Here is a 16,200-nt window from a genome sequence, read left to right on the forward strand (position 1 = left end):
TATAAACAGCAAGCTTGCAAATCATGTTCTGTCATACTACTGTGGTATAAACAGCAAGCTTGCAAATCAGTTTGCGTGTGATAGTGAACTAGTATGACAAAAAAAACATTGGTTTTAACACCTGATCAGCAATAATGGTGCGGCTCTGAAAATTAAATTAAGACATTTAAATTGAAATTTGATTCCCATAAACTCCAGATGTATATAGTGGATATAAAAAGTGTACATACCCCTGTTAAAATGCCAGTTTTTTGTGATATAAAAAAATGAGACCACATTAAATCATTTCAAAACTTTTCCCACCTTTAATGTGACCTATAACTTGTACAATTCAACTGAAAAACAAAAAAAAATCTGTTAGGGGAAAAAATATAAAAAAATAAAAAACGTATAATACGTTGGTTGCATAAGTGTGCACACCCTTAAACTAATACTTTGTTGAAGCACCTTTTGATTCAATTATAGCATTCCGTCTTCCTGGGTACACACCTGCCATCAATTAAAGAGACTCTGATTAACCACAAATAAAGTTCAGCTGTCCTAGTAGGATTTTCCTGACATTTACTCAGTTGCCTGCTACAGCAAAACCACGGTTCGCAGAGAGCTTACAAAGCATCAAAGGGATCTTATTGTTGAAAGGTATCAGCCAGGAGAAGGGTACAAAAGCATTTCCACAGCATTGGATATACCATGGAACACAGTGAAGTGAAGACAGTTATCAAAAAGTGGAGAAAATATGGGATCAACAGAGGTATTGCAAAGAACTGGAGGTCCCACCAAAATTGATGAAAAGACAAGATGAAAACTCATCAGGGAGGCTGCCAAAAGACCTACAGCAACACTGAATGAGTGCAGGAATTTCTGGCAAGTACTGGTTGTGTACTACATGTGACAACAATCTCCAGTATTCTCCATATGTCTGGACTATGTGGTAGGGTTGCAAGTCCCATTGTCCCACTGTACTCATCCCTCATTAGACCCACTATAGAATACAATGCCCAGTTTGGTATGTACCTCTCAAGACATCTGCAACAACTGAAAAGGCCGCAGAAATACCTCGCTAAAAGAATCACAGGCCTAAAGCAGATGCCCTATGCTGACCGTCTAAAAAAAACTCCACCTATATACAGTCACATATCGTCTACTCAGAGGCGATTTCTGCTTAACATACAAGGCCATGTCAAACCCAGAGCTGTTGGACATGCTACACAAAGAAATCCCAATCCCTCAGAGCCACATGCTCCAGGGATCTAAACCTTGTCATCACAATGAACAAACCATGCTGGAGGGATAGGTTCCTGACCCAGAGACTCCCCAGACTCAGGAATAGACTGCCCATACATGTCAAGCAGAGCGCCTCTTTGGCCCTCTTCAAAAGGAACATTGATGATTGGATGGGAGATAGGAAATTCACCCCGGGGATCACGTCTGTCGCCCTGCTAGACAGGGGTCCAAGGAAGTAAATACTGTGGGAAGAAATAGCCAGGGAATTGTTAAGGCTAGGCTTGTATAGGCCCTAGGGCCTATAGCCTAGTACCAACCTATGAAGACGGAAGTCTTTTCTTACACAGAAAAACATCCAGGCCCAGATAAAATTTGCAAGACAATACATCAAGTCTCCCCAAAGCATGTGGGAAAATGTGTTATGGTCTGATAAGACCAAGGTTGAACTTTTTGGCCACAATTCCAAAAGGTAGATTTGGCACAAAAACAACACTTTGCATTACCAAAAGAACACTATCCCTACGGTGAAGCATGGTGGTGGCAGTATATTTTGGGGTTACTTTTCTTCAGCTGGAACTGGGGTTTTAGTCAATGTGGAGGGAATTATGAACAGTTCCAAATACCGGTCACTTTTGGCCCAAAACCTTCAGACGTCTGCTAGAAAGCTGAAGATGAAGAGGAATTTCACCTTTCAACATGACAATGACCCCATGCATACATCCCAATCAACAAAAGAATGGCTTCACCAGAAGAAAATTAAAGTTTTGGAACGGTCCAGCCAGAGCCCACACCTAAATCCAATAGAAAATCTGTGGGGTGACCTGAAGAGGGCTGTGCATAAGAGATGCCCTTACAACCTGACAGATTTGAAACACTTTTGCAAGGAAGAGTGGGCAAATACTGCCAAGTCAAGATGTGCCATGCTGATAAGACTCCTACCCAAGAAGACTGAATGTTGTAATTAAATCAAAAGGTACTTCAACAAAGTATTAGTTTAAGGGTGTGCACACTTATGCAACCAACGTATTGTATGTTTTTTTTATTTTTACCCCCAACAGATTTGTTTGTTTTTCAGTTAAATTGTACAAGTTATAGGTCGCATTAAAGGTGGGAAAAGTTTTGAAATGATTTAATGTGGTCTCATTTTTTTATATCACAAAAACCTGGCATTTTAAACAGGGGTGTGTACACTTTTATATCCACCGTATAAGTATCTCTGAAGGTTGATAAGCACTTCCATTGCTGCTGAGACATACAATACATTCCTGAAAATAAGCACATTTGCCAGAACCATTCACTCAAAGCATAATAAGCAATAAATGTACCCGAGCCATACTCATAACTGCTGACTGCTAAGAAGGATCATCTGAAAGTGCAAAATTAGTGGCAGTTTTCTCTGTGTTTAAATATAAATCTTTGGGCAGGATGCTACAAATAAAACGGACAAACTCTTCTCACGAACTAAAGTAGTTCCATGGGCTCAAAATTTTAGATCTAATTATACCCATACTGTATTACAGACCAACTACTGGAGGAAATGGTTGGGGAGGAAAGGCAGGCAGTGGTTGATGCTAGCTAGCCCATCTTAAAAGAAGGTGATGGTACAGTCATCACAGTGGATAATGTTGTCACCTCACAGTAAAAGGTTCTCTGGTTCAATCCTCAGCTGGGGTGTCTTCTGTGTGGCGTCCGCATGTCTTCCCTGTGTTCGTGTGGGTTTCCTCTGTGTGCTCCAGTTTCCTCCCACATTCTGAAGACATGCAGTAGGTGGACTGGACACTCTAAACTGGCCATAGGTGTAACTGTGTGGTGTGAAAAAGCTACTGGCTAGCCACCAAACAGTGTAAACCTTAGCTCTAGATGATTGTTACTGTTGAAGTGACACCCTGACCCCATGTGCAAAAATGGGGAAAGGGGTGACGGATGGATGTTCTCCAACAGTTCTGCCTGGGGAAGGGCAGGTAATGAAGTTACTGGAGAGAGAGCAAGCCCAATAAAAGGGAGCCAATAATCTAGAGATGCATATCAAGATATACACAACTCACATTAGGTCCACCAGACACTGCACATATTCGCCAGATGGGACAGCTGCTATGAGGGGTGCAAACAAAAAAGATGTTATGTACTTACCATAACGTTCCATCTGAGTAGTTAGACTTCATTTGTCATCAACCTGTGGGTTTCGGATCTGGAATGGATCCGAAACTGCAGTTTCACCAGTATCAGATCAGAGCTCCAAGCTCCTCCCCTTACCCACAATACCACCGCACCTCCTTCCTTCCCTAAGATTGAGTTTGCCACCCAACAAATGAGCTCAATCAGCAAAAATCTGACCCACAAGAAAACACCAAAGGGCCGCAAAGGCACTCTCTCTTAATCACTTCAGATGAATGAACCCAATAACAAGGCCAGGGGGAAGGAGGGAGGAACGGCTGATGACAAATAAAGTCTAACTACTCAAATGGAACATTATGGTAAGTACATGAAGTTTGGTCATCAACCTGTGGGACAGAGTCCCCAGCTACCACAACCTTGGGAGGCCCTCATAGAAGGAAATTTCGGAGCACCACGGAGCTAAAGTATGCTCTCCCTCTGGAATCCATGTCTAGTTTATAATGAGAAATGAATGTATGAGATGAGGACCAAGTAGCCACTAAACAAATATCGTCCAAGGACACACTGGGCCAAAAAGCAGCTGACGTAGCCATGGACCTAGTAGAATGAGCTTGAACCCTCCCTGGAATAGGGCTACCTTTACCTTTGTAAACCTGCAGAATGTAAAGGGAAATCCATTTGGTAACGGTCACCTTGGAAACTGGTTTGCCCAGAAAAGGTCTAGTGAAGGACACAAACAATTGGTCAGACTTGCAAAAGGGCCTAGTCCTGTGCAAGTAGAAATGTAGCTGCCTATGTACATCTAACAAATGTAGTTTATATTCCCCCTTGTTCTGAAAACTTGATTGATTGATATTTGATTCTGAAGCCACTTCAGGCAAAAAGAAAGGATTAGTCCGAAGTGAGACCCTGTCTTTATCAAACACCATATAAGGGGGTTTAACAGATAATGCTTGAAGGTCTGACACTCTCCTGGCCGAGGTGATGGAAAGCCATTAGGAAAGCTGTTTTCCAAGACAAAAATTTCAAGTCCACAGAGGCAGCTGGCTCAAAGGGCAGAGCAACTAATGCTGGTAAAACTAAGGTAAGATTCCCAAGGAGGAGTAAGGTCCTTAACCAGAGGCCTTAAAAAGAAAGGTCCCTTTAATGACAGTTTTGCAAAGTCTGGCAGAAGCCAAGGACCCCATGTTTTCACCTACATGGAAATTAGAAATGGCAGCCAGTTGAACTTTCACAGTAGAACAGCTGGCACCCTGCTGGAAAAGGTGTGCTAAAAATTCAAGAACTGCTGGCACTGGAGCCGTAAAAGGGTCTAAATCCCTCTGAGAAGCCCAGATCAAAAAAACGCTTCCACTTACCATGGTAAATTTTCCTGGTAGATTACTTATGGGCTGCCACCAAAATAGATCTAATGGGGGAAGAAAGTCCGAGAGTCCTGGCAATCAATGGAACTGGAGCAGCCAAGCCATGAGCTTCAGACTGCCCAGGTCTGAAAGAGGGATCCCCAATGTGTGCGAAGTAAGATCCGGAGTCGGATCCAAGATAGAGTTACCAGATGAGACCATAGACAGGGAAACCAGATCTGACGAGGCCAGAATGGGGCAATGAGGATGACTGCTCCCCAGCAGATGAGCCTTCTGTAAAAACTTTGTCATGAGGGGTAATGCAGGATATACATAAAGAAGACTTGGAGGCCAAGCATGGACCACCATGTCTCTGGGGCTCTCCCCCTGAGGGGGAATCAGAGCAAAGAACTTGCTGCACTTCGCGTTGGAAGGAGATGCGAAGAGATCGCAGCAAGGCGGACCAAACTCGAGGAAGATCTTCTCCACTACACAAGGATTCAGAGACCACTCGTACAGCATCAGGATAGTTCTGCTCAATTTGTCCGCTAGTACGTTGGACCGACCTGGAATGTGTGTTGCTATCAGAAAACGGTTGGTGGAGATCGCCCATTCCCACACTCTCATGGCCTCTCGACAAAGAGGGTAGGATCTGGTTCTTCCCGGTTTGTTGATGAACCAGACCATTGACATATTGTCCGTCTGAATCACAATAGCTCCCAGAGGAAGAAAGGCATGAAGGGCCTGCAATGCTAATAAGACCACCCTCATCTCCAGAACATTGATATGCAGATTGGTCTTGTTCAGAGACCATGTGCCTTGGACTGTCCTGCTTGAGCAATGCCCCCACCACCCTAGTCGGGAGGCATCCGTGGTCACCATGGCTTGGGGAGGGGCTACAACAAAGGACCATCCCTCTATTATCTCCGGAGAGTGAAGCCACCAGAGGAGGGACTTCCTGTACAGTTCGCTTATGCGAATTGGATGTGTCAATGTCTGCTCCAATAAAGACCACTGGACTGCCAACGTCCACTGCAGAACCCGCATGTGAAGATGAGCACAAGGAAGAAGAGTAATAGTGGCTGCCATGGATCCTGGGGCTCTTAACACACTTTGGCTGGGGGAAAGGGACAATGAAAGATCGCGAGAACATGAACGTTTAAGCTCCAAACCCTCTCTGGAATCAGAAAGACTTTGGATTGCAATGTATCTACTCTTGCCCCTATGTAGTCCAGGACCTGCACCGGTTCTAGAGAGGACTTGGCTAAATTTAAAGTGATGCCCAGAAAGTCTGACAACTTCCGGAAATAATCCCCGACTTGACAGAGTAGATGCCTGGTAGGCGTGGCAAGGAGCCAATCGTCCAGGTACAGATATACCTGTATGCCCTGAAGCCTTAGGTGAGCTGCTACTGCTGCCATGACCTTGGTGAACACCCTGGGGGCTGTGGTGAGACCGAAGGGTAGGGCCCGGAATTGGTAGTGACTGGCCCCTAGCTGAAAGCGGAAAAACCTCCTGGAGCATCTGTGTATCTTAACATAGTAGTATGTATCCTGGAGGTCTATCGAGCACATCCAGTCGTTTTCCTGCAGATAAAGCAGGACGGATTGTAAAGTGACCATCCAGAACTTTTCTTTGGCCACTGACAGGTTCAGAGTGGAAAGCTCGAGAATCGGCCTGGAGTAGCCCATCTTTTTTGGCACCAAAAAGAACCTGGAATAGATGCCTGATCCGGGGGACAAGCAGGATGGCCTGTTTGCTTAGCAGCTTTTCTACTTCGATCGCTGCTGCCTCCTTTTGCGCGGGTGGAACATCCGGGACGTGCTTTGGAGGAGAGGGATGTCACAAAAGGGGTAGTGTAACCTCTGGTTATTATTTGGAGTACCCAATGGTTTGCTGACACAGACTCCCAACGCCGTCAGGTGCATTGAAAAATGGCCCCCAACTGCCTCCAGAGTAGAGCCTCTGGCCCGGCGTCTGTCTTGTCGCCCTCTGCCTCTAGGGGAGGAGGAGTCCTGAGTGTCCTGTGAATACTGAGACTTCTGGAACCACATCTTCTTTTGCCCCCACTACTTCCTGGAGATGGATCTTTAGGGGTTAGAGAAGCAGATGTCGATGGCAGACTGTGTCTTCCCGTCCTTCTCACTCTGGACTAGTGTGTCACGAACCATCTTCCCAAACAAGGAAAAGCTGTCATAGGGAGCATTCGCAACAGACGCCTTGAAGGGTTCCATGAAATTACATAGCCTGAGCCAGGCGTGTCGCCTCATGGTAACGCCAGATCCGGCCGCCCGTGCCACTCCAGTGGCATGAGAAAGGAGTTGCATGGACGTATTGGTAACCACATTCAGAGTGGCCATTCGTGTAGAGAATTTACATTTATTGTCTGGCGACATGGACTCCGGGGGAGACACAGTGCACTCTTTGATCAGGTCATGCTGTAGTCTGGTAACATGGGCCATATAATTCAGCGCCCTTATACAAAAGATGGCTGAAGCATAAGTCCGCTTTCCCAGACGGTCCATCGTCCTGGACTCTTGGTCTGGGGGGGGGGTGTATACCGTGAAACTCTCGAGCCAGTTCCTTCTTCATGGCGGCCGCTACCACCATGGCATCCACTGGAGACCCCTTGTTCCAGCTCGGTCTATCTTCCGGGGGGCTCAAGATTTTATCTGGAGATTTTGGAATTGGCTCCACGCTTGCCTGCTCTTTCCATGCCCTGGTGATAATGAGGTCCACCAGGGTGTCCGTGGGACACACACACACACACACACACACACACACACACACACACACACACACACACACACACACACACACACACACACACACACCCCCAAGAAGTTGATGGGCCCGAGTCGAATGCCTCCAGAAACACTGACTTGTCTGAGGAAGGCTTGGGGATAGATCAACCCCCCCCAGCTGGCACAGGATCCCCATGATGTCTCCAAAGGAGACATCCTCGGGGGTGATCTGGGGTAGCCTTCCCCTTCCTCCAAGTTGGTATCCTCCGTTAGGGACTGGGGGGGAGTCCAGGTCCCTCCTATTGCACTTGCATTTGTGAAGAACCCCTTCAGTGGGGCTTTCTGGAGAGGAATACGAACAGCTTGTGGTTCCTCGAGGGGAACAGTCTGGGGCATGTCGAACACGGGCTGTCCCTGCATGGGCAGAATGGCAGAAGGCACACCCAGAAGAGAGGGGGTCAGCGCGGACTCCGGGGAAATGGTCAGAAGCCTCGATCCATGTGAGAGAACCCTCTCCACCATGCTGAATGCCAAGAGGGAGCAAGCCTCCCCCGGAAGACAGGACGCTCTCCCCAGCTCCGACACGAGGATCAGAACCAAGCTTGAAGGTGCCGGGACTCCAAGGGGTAGGCCGTGACCCAAGGTCAGACCGATGGAGAAAAACCCAACCCCTCGGATCTGACGCCCAGGCTATGGCTCCAAGAGCTCGGATCAGACTCGGTCGGACCTGACATGCTCAAGGTGACTGCCGGAGTTGAGGGAGACGATACCATCGGCACCCCCCCCCCCACCGACTCCGGAACCTCTCAGATCCAGGGAATCCAATACCAGGGGATGGATCGGAGAAGGAGCAATCGGGGCAAACAAAGGTAGTGAGCTACCCCCTCCAGAGGGAGAGGGTGCCAGCAAGACCCCCATCTGCAACTGGGTGCGAATGAACCTTCGCATCATCCTGTCTATATCGGCTTCAGATAAGCTTCTAGTAGACCTTGAAGAGGCCACCGATACCACCTGGGAAGGACTGTGTAGGGAGGCCCTAGATGGAGGCCTAACCTCCTCCGGCTCTGGGGAAAACCTCAGAGAACGGAGCAGAGGAGAAGTTGGCCTGGAAGAAGTAGGTAGTTTGGAAGGAGGACCCGCCGGATCAGAGCATTCCAGGGATATTTTCCTACCCTTTTCTCTCTCTCTTTCTGTCGGTCTTTCCTAGACTCCCTTTCCCCATGCCTGTGGTCAGGATGGCAAGTTCCCGGCCTGGGAGGGAGAGGAGGACACAATGGCAGTGGTAGATGTGGTCATAGCCGTGACCGCAGAAACAGTAGACGAGAAGGTGGCCGCCTCCATGGAAGGGAGAAGCCCCTTTAAAATCAGCTTGGCCCTGCGGTCTTTCAGGGCACTGGGGTTAAACCTTGTGCAAATGGAGCAGTCGGAGGACAAGTGGGCTGCCCCCAAACAAAAAGTGTGGCCATCCTCCAGAAGCAACTTATGGCCACACTCTGTGCATTTCCTAAAGATCAACTTCTGTTGATCAGACATTATCCAGCCAAAAAGGTACAAGGTACCAAAGGTAGATACCCAACTCTCACACTCTCTCACACTCACACTCACTCAAACACACACACACACGCACGCACTCAAACACACACACGCACGCACTCAAACACACACACGTTGATCACACATTATCCAAACACACAGGTACAAGGTACCAAACACACACACTCAAACACACGCACGCACTCAAACACACACACGCACACACTCAAACACACACACGCACACACTCAAACACACACACGCACACACTCAAACACACGCACACACTCAAACACACGCACACACTCAAACACACACACGCACACACTCAAACACACGCACACACTCAAACACGAGGTGGGAAGGGAAAGAAGGCCTGTACTAACTATACTACCCACGAGAACTCTGCTTTACTTTTCTCACCTAATGGAGAACGCGAAGGGGAGGTAAGGAAAAAGGGAATCAAGAATAAACCCAAAAAACACTACACACACAGCAAAAAATACCCCAAAACCGTCCTGCCATCCTGGAGCTCAAGGGATCATGTTGTAGGCAAAGCTGTGGCAAATGAGATCTAAGGGAAGGAAGGAGGTGCTGTGGTATTATTGGTAAGGGGAGGAGCTTGGAGCTTGGATCTGATGCTGGTGAAACTGCCGTCTCGGATCCGAACCCACAGGTTGATGACCAAATGAAGTTAACTACTTCAGATCATTCTTTCCCACTGGCTGATCACTGTGAATCTCCAGGTCTTGCCCCCCTCTTCCAATGTATTTGGAATCTTGAGGTTAGGAGGAATGAATGGGCCTATAAAGGAGGAAAGGATGGGTCACTGATTTGGTTTGGGGGAAGAGGGAAAACATTTTTTTTTTAAAACAGTTCCAAGACTAATTTCAGGGTAAATTTTCTCAAATACTGCTGACAAACAAAATACCATGAGATAAGGACAGACGTAAACTACAGCAAAAAATCCTAATCTCTTCATTTTCCTAAACCATATACAAGATTTAGTTTTCTTTTTTTTTTTTTTAACAAAGAAATCAGAACAAGTGATATTTTTATTATGTTGTACAATGTCAGTCTCACGGCTCTTCCTGACCTTCCACAGTGAATACTGTCTTCATTACAACATCCAGTTGCCATCAGCATCACTTCTCTGCATCAGGCACCCCCCCCACCGAGAAGAAGTTAAGTGGCAGGATCTAATTGATGGGCAAACACAGATGGTGTCATGCCACCAGCTGAAATGGGGCTTAGAACAGGCCATACTGTTAGCACCAGTCAAGCATGATTCACAAAATGGCAGGCAAGGGATAGAAACCAAAGCATGGATGCTTTAGATAGCCAAGTCAGGCTTCTAGATATGCAGTTTACTCTAAATTCCAAACACTGTTAGAATTCACACAATGTCAAACGATAGTCTAGCTTACACTTCATCCCCCACATAAGGGAGTGTGTCGACTACTGCAAACCTACTTCTTTTCACCGCAGTCAGTCCCCTAAGTCTAGTCTCCTTTCCAAGTAAAACTGCTGATGATATAAACAGATACAAAGTCTGATTAGAAAAGCCTGCTCATGAAATCAAGGTACCTAAAATAAAGCTATACCACAAAGAGCTAACAAAATGTTATTGGTGGGGGATATGAAATCAAATTCTTTCTAGTTTACCATTCAAACTTATCAACAATACATATGCCTCCACTATCCTTAAAGATGGTTATTATAAATGCAACAAATTGGGATGATGCCCCAGTCCTCATAGAACCACCTTCTTGGACAGCTGTTCGTATGAAAGCATTTACCAAAATCGATCAGTCTGCTGTAACAGCTTCTTGCTGAAGTAAGCAGTAAACAATGAAAGGCTTTCAAACTAAGCTGAAAGATCTTCTCACAGAAAATAAATGCATTTAGAGATACTGGATAGAGCATTAGAAATAATGCAAACCTTAATGATGATTTTTTTCAGCCATGAGATATACTATCAAACCATGTAATGTGTTCAGTGCCACTACTGCATCTATGTATATCTAAAAAATACACACACACACACACACACACACAATTATATTATATATATTTTTATACAAAATTCACAGGTTCTAGGTAGGTAGGTACTAGGCTATCGGCCCAAGGGCCTAAGCCAGCCTAGCCAACAAGGTTCCCTGGCTTACGGCACCCAAGAAAGTTAATTTCCTGCGCCCTTGTCGAGCAGAGCCACAGAAGTGATCCCCGGGGTGCATTTCCTATTTCCCATCCACTCATCAAGATTTTTCTTGAAGAGGGCTAATGAGGAACTTTGCTTGACATAGATGGGTAGCTTGTTCCAGAGTATGGGAAGTCTCTGGGATAGGAATCTCTCTCTCCAGCATGTCCTGTTTATTGTGGTGACAAAGTTTAGGTCCCTAGAGCATACAGCTCGGAGGGATTGGGATTTCTTTAGGTGTAGCATATCCAACAGCTCTGGGTCTGAAATAGCTTTATATGTTAGGCAGAGATCTCCTCGGAGTAGGCAAAATGCTACAGAGTAAAGCTGGAGTTTTTTGAGACGGTCAGTGTAGGGCACCTGTTTGAGGCCAGTAATCCTCTTTCTGAGGTACTTCTGTGGCCTTTCCAGCTGCTGCAGATGTCCTGTGAAGTACATTCCAAAAGGGGCACTGTACTCTATAATGGGTCTAATGAGTGCTGAGTAGAGGGGAACAATGCCCTCTTTTCCCGGATGAGAACCCTTTTGTGATGAGGTGTGCCACACAGAAGGATTTATTGACTACTGTGGTGATGTGATTATCAAAGGAGAGACTACTGTCCACCTGGGTCCCAAGGTCTCATCACACATTCGGTGTTAAGTAGACTGCCGTCTATGTGGTAGTTCATGGGTACAGAGTTTTTACCAAAGGGGATGACCATGCACGTTTTGACATTGACCTTAAGGCCATGCCTCTGACACCAGGCATCTGTCTCAGTGAGGCCCTTCTGTAGGATGTCCACATCATCTGGGGACTTGACTATGGCTCCTAGTTTGCAGTCATCTGTGAACTTAAGTTAGCCAGAGGCCTTCTGTGTTTGGTATCTACTTCTCTGAAGTACAGGCTAACAGGAGCGGTCCCAGGACTGAACCCTGTGGTACTTCCACTTGTCACTGGTTTGAAGTCAGATCTGGAGTCGGCAACTTTTACACTGTGGGTTCTCTGTCAGTGAGCCAGTTGACATCCCATCTTGTGATGTAGGGATTTATACCTAGTTTAGTGAGTTTAGCTATAATTCCAGAATGGGAGAGGGTGTCGAATGCTGAGGTCAAGATAGGCTGTGTGAACCACCTTACCCTAGTCTATGGCTTTGGTGACTGTCTCAAAGAAGTTGATCAGGTTCAGAAGGCATGATCTACCTTTCACATACTCGAACTGGGTGGGGTCCAGAGTTTGGAGGTTACCAATGTCTTTGTTTATGAGTTCCATGATGATACGTTTCATGGCCTTGCAGACCAGGATAGTCAGGCTAATAGGGCGATGGTTCCCAGGATCAGTGGTGGCTCCCCCTTTGTAAAGTGGGATAACTGCTGCTGTGCGCCATTCAGTGAGCACAAATCCTGATGTGAGACTATGATTGAACATAGTGCTTAGGTGGGGAGCCAGTTGGTTCTGAAGTTCATGTAAAACACAGCCTGGGATGTTGTCCGGTCCCATGGATGCTGTGTTTTTGGTTTTAGAGAGTGCACCTTTTACCTGCAAAGATGTGATTACGGGGACTCTCTTCCTGTATAGATATGAGCCCCTTTAGGGGGTGAGAGGGGGTAAAGTTAGCACTGAATCTATCTGCCAGGATGTTCGCAATATCAGTTGGTTCTGTAATTTTCATGCTGTTGTGCTGTAACTCAGAGCAGAACTGGGTGTTGCCATTGAGATTCTTGACATAGCTATAGAATGCTTTGTGGTTGCCCTTAGAATCAGTGACAATTTTGTTTTCGTAGCTAGCTTTGGAGGATCTTATAAGGGATCTCAGCTTCTTACTGAGGCTGACCAGGGAGTTCCTCCACTCATGGGATTTTACTCTCTCTTGCAACAGTTTCTTCCTTCTGTTGTAGAGTTTGTTTATGGCAAGGGACTGGTTCTGTTGGGGATAGCATGATCCATGCACTCGTACAAGTGCTTTGTAGAGTGCATTTGTGTAGGATTCAGCAGTCGTAACTGTATTGTCCATCTCCATGGGTGTCATGAAGTTCTCCACTTCTGTCTTAAGAAGCATGACGTTGGCTTTGGAGAAATTTTTTTACTGTGGTTTCCTTAATGGTGGGTGGGGGCAGGATGTGGATATCTAGGGTGATTAGTTTATGGTCGGATCTGACCAACGAGGAGTCAGGTGTGGAACACCAGTCACTCATGTTGGCAATGACTAGGCCTAGGATACTGTTGCCCCTGGTGGGGGTGTGGATAAGATGATCCAGGGCATTGGAATTTATGAATTCCAGAAAGCGCTGAATGAAGGAGTTGGTACACGAGTAGTTTTCCCAGTTAATGATGGGGTAGTTGAAATCGCCCATTATTAGGGTGTTTGGTTGAACCCTAATATTTTCCAGTATATCAAGAAAAGAGGAGTGGAAATCCTGGGGCGGTGGGGGATCTGTAGCAAGCTACAATTTGGATTTCAGTTTTGCCCAGAGTTAGTTGCACTATAACCTCGGATGCATTATGCTGCGCTACTAGCCTGGAGGTGTGGATATCCTTAATGAATATGGACACACCTCCGCCTTTGGTGTTCTGGTCCAGGTTACATGGCCGAAAAGTGTGGTATGAGTTATAGCCTGGTAATGCAGGGGTGCTCTCTAGAGCCTTGAACCAGGTCTCAGTCACTGCACAGATATCTATGTTCTCCATTTTAAGGAGTGCCTCGAGTGAGTGTATTTTGAGATTTAGACTTCTAGCATTGAGTAGCATTACCCTCAGTTTTTGCTTGCCTGTGAATCTGTCATTTGAACCTTGCCTAAAAAAAGGCACTATAGGGGCAGCAAGAACCTCAGCCGGTATCCGGAATCCCAGGGGCGACAGGTGCAAGCCATCTCTGGCAAAGCATCGTGGTCTGTCGACCATGTCATCCCAGGCAGACAGATACTGGATCCCCTTAGAATGACACCAGAAGCTTAGCCAATTGAAGTCAATCATTTTGTCCTTGTACTGCAGTATCATTCTGGGCGATGGCAGGATGCCACTTGGGGCCAGGGTCATACCTGCCTGGGCTACAAGATCGGAGAATTCTTCCAGGTCTCTTTTCATGTAGTCCAGGGAGGTACGTCTCAGGTCATTCACACCAACATGGACAATGACAGAATCATATTTGTACTTGACCTGAGTAGATGAGTTAAGTGGCGGATCCTGGCAGCTGACAGTAACCTTCCCCTTGTTTAGCCTAGTGAGTGGGACATCAGTGTGTCTGACTATAGAGTCACCTATGACTAGTGTGTTGGGTACGTTATTTTGCCTTATGGGCTGTGGTTTATTGGCACATTGAGTCTGTGGGCTATGTGTCATTTGGGTTGTGTTGGGGAGTGGGGGCTGCTTGCGTTTCTGCTTTGGAGGTCTCTGTTGCTTGAGCAGATTATTATTGAGAGCCACCACGAATGTTTTTGTGTTTCTATGTGTGGATTTTGGTGGTGTAGGTTTAGTGGGACTATGTGACGAGTGTGGCGTGGTGCAAGTGTTTACCTTCTCCTCTTGACTGTCAAGTTCAGTCTTGGTTGGAGAGAGCTTTATCTCCACTTTGGCTAGATAAGTGCATCTCTCACAGGTTGTGTTGGGTGGTAGGAGGACAGGGTTGTCTGTGTACATGAGGCAATTGCTACATTGAACCAAAATGCCCAGATTCATCAGATAAACAGGAGAGAACACTGGGAGCTGACCCTTGGACATGCCTGAATAAAAACTATTTTCCTCTAGACAAGTGAGGAAAGCGAGTACAAGAGCTGTTTTTCTCTAAGCAAGTGAGAAAAATAAGTACAAAAACGGTTTTCCTCTAGGTAAAGAGGAAGTTTGAGTGATGTAGTAATTTGTCCTTTTACGTTCCTTCCATGTGTCGGTTCGATTCTTAGCTAGAGCGTCTTCTGCATGGAGACATGCGTGAATGGGCGTACCTTCGTTGAAGGTTGTGCGTCAGGGCTGGTAACTCGGCACGTAAAAATCAACTACCAATCATTAGCGGACCAGAGTTCCGCTGTGGCGACCCCTAACTGGGAAAAACCGAAAGAAACAACATGTTCCTTCCATGTATCACGCTGCACAGATCATGGCTTAAAAGGGATCTGCAGCTAGTCCACTTAGCAAATTAATAAAATAAATACAAGATGGTACCGTCTGGCAAATATGCAAAACTACAGTAAACCGTGTTTTCCATAGCAGTTCAAAGTGCAGCTAAAAGGCTTCTTCAGTTTAGAGTTACACAATTGTCAACCTTCCTTCTGATACCACTCCCTCAGGATTCCACTCTACAAAGCTTTCTTTTCTTACCAGTAAATGGAAAATTCCATTCTACTGAATGGTGCATGAAATAAAATTAAACTCTCTTCCACATCAATTGCGTATAAATTTTCATTTTAAATTATCTTCAAGTGTTTTAAAGCTTGTAATATCTACTAAGGTTGTGTATTCCTGGTTTGAATCTCTGTTTCCATTTAAGCAAGTGACTGAAACCTACATTGTTTCTATGTCATCCCCTGAAAAGAAAGATGTTTAACTTAATGGGTTCGCCTGATTAAAACAATAAGTAAAATAAAAACATATCTTAGGTTTATGACTTAATTTTACTGCTACAAGCAGAAGGGCATGCATGCAAATTCTGATAAATATTAAAGTCAAAACAGAAAAATTGCAAAATGTAACTTTGTTGACTTATTCCAGTTTATTACAGACACAACCTTCCCCCCAGTGGTGCTGATGACTGGTTATATAGTTTTCCTACAGGCACATCACCTACTCGTATTCATAAGGAATGCCATAAAGTACAAGTGATGCTAAACTGGACCTTCACATCCATGCTTTGGATGAGAAGTTAAACCAAGAGTCCATCTGCCTGAGGTGGTGGTAGTTCAGATGGATGTAAAAGATCCTATGGCACTTACTGAAAATAGTAAGGGAAGTCCTCCAGTGTCCCAGACAATTTTCCTTCAGTTAGTATGAATACTATTTTAGGTTTCCCCTGAAAATAGGCCAGGACTAACCTGACCAACAAAGTATAAATAAAAACCAAACAAAAAAAAGTAT

The 16,200-nt window shown here is 45.7% G+C and overlaps 1 protein-coding gene across 2 annotated transcripts in view; it reads right to left on the reverse strand.

Annotated features, from left to right (window-relative positions):
• The window catches only part of LOC122813701 (nuclear factor 7, ovary-like), a 181,163-nt gene that overhangs the window by 119,369 nt on the left and 45,594 nt on the right, over window positions 1-16,200 (reverse strand). The window lies entirely within an intron of this gene.

This window comes from Protopterus annectens, chromosome 10.part0, assembly GCF_019279795.1.
Source record: "Protopterus annectens isolate FY-2018-M chromosome 10.part0, PAN1.0, whole genome shotgun sequence".
In the NCBI taxonomy this organism is placed as follows: domain Eukaryota; kingdom Metazoa; phylum Chordata; order Ceratodontiformes; family Protopteridae; genus Protopterus; species Protopterus annectens.